Here is a 1,383-nt window from a genome sequence, read left to right as displayed (position 1 = left end):
AGGAAGAGGTGTAGGTGGCCAGCCATGGCATCACGGGTGGTCTTCGCCTTGCACAGGTGATCTGTCATTGGTGTGTGGCTAGGGCAATGAACAAGGAGATTTCCTTGGGACATTGTCACTACGCCTCTTAATTCCCACAGGTGTTTCTCACATTGATTCAGTTGTTTCAGCTCAGCCGGTCACACGTACATAGTCGACGTATCTGGCCAAATAGCAGGAACCTGTTTTTCCCTGGCTGCAGAAACATTCTGTTTGCAGAAAGAAAACACATTCCCTCTAGTTTTGTCAGCATGATCAAACCCTGGCGGTGTGTATTTGCAGAAAATTATCGCGCGAAAATCGGGGATGTCATCTTACCAACACTATCATTAAAAAGATGAGACGAAGGAACAGAAAGACCTTTCCTTGGTTTTTTTTTTTCTTTTTCTATCTCCTGTAAAAAAAGGAAACCTGGAAGCTTTAAACCTGTGCCCCAAACCTGCGCACAGATGATCCTTCTAGCGACACTAATGACTTAGGAGGATGACATGACTTTGAACAGTTTCAGTCACTGAGATGGTTGAAAACACGAAATAAACTGGTTGATAGGAAGGTTGCAGTAATTAGCATCAGACTCAGTAAGACTTGGTGGCGGACCGTGTGTTAGGCTATGTGTGTGAGAAAGACAGAGACGGGAACACACAAACACACACAAATACACGCAGAGGTGATTCTTGGGTCCAGACTTGACAGCCTTTTCTGAGACAGAAAATCCCCAAAGAGAAGCCACTTGGTTGATGAAGGGAATGACCTCAGTTTGGGACCTCTTGCTTGCTCATTTGTCTCCACTGAAAGACACTCAGGAAAAAGTTACAGATATGGCCCAGAAGTTCATAGAAGAGATGGAGATTAAAGATTTGTGGTGATTTTAGAATCTTGGGAATAAATAAGATAGCCAAGAGAAAGTGCACAGAAAGAAAAAGGCTAATATTTACTCTTTAAAGGGTAAGCATAAGTGAGAAGAGAAACTTGTAAAAGAGACTGCAAAGGAGGAGGCAGAAGGTAAGCAGTAAACCACTAGTATGAGGAGCCATGGAAGCCACAGAGAATATTTCCAAGAGTGATCAACAGTGTTAAATGCTGAAGAAAGGCAAGTGATAAAGTAACTGAAAATCCGCTGAATTTATCCATACTTACACTTTGGTGATCTCGGTGGAAGCAATTTTGGCAGAATCATAGCAGAGAAAACTTGATTACAATGGATTAAGGAGTATGAGTGGCCAGTGGGAGGCCAGGATGGGTATAGCCACGTTTTTCAAGGAGGTTGTTAACGAAGCATAGCAGAGTAGGATATGTGATTAAAACGATGTTGGAAAAAGGAAGATCCTTCCTCCCTAGTCATAC

This window comes from Neofelis nebulosa, chromosome 6 (genome assembly GCF_028018385.1).
Source record: "Neofelis nebulosa isolate mNeoNeb1 chromosome 6, mNeoNeb1.pri, whole genome shotgun sequence".
Classification (NCBI taxonomy): domain Eukaryota; kingdom Metazoa; phylum Chordata; class Mammalia; order Carnivora; family Felidae; genus Neofelis; species Neofelis nebulosa.
This window is presented reverse-complemented; position numbering follows the sequence as displayed.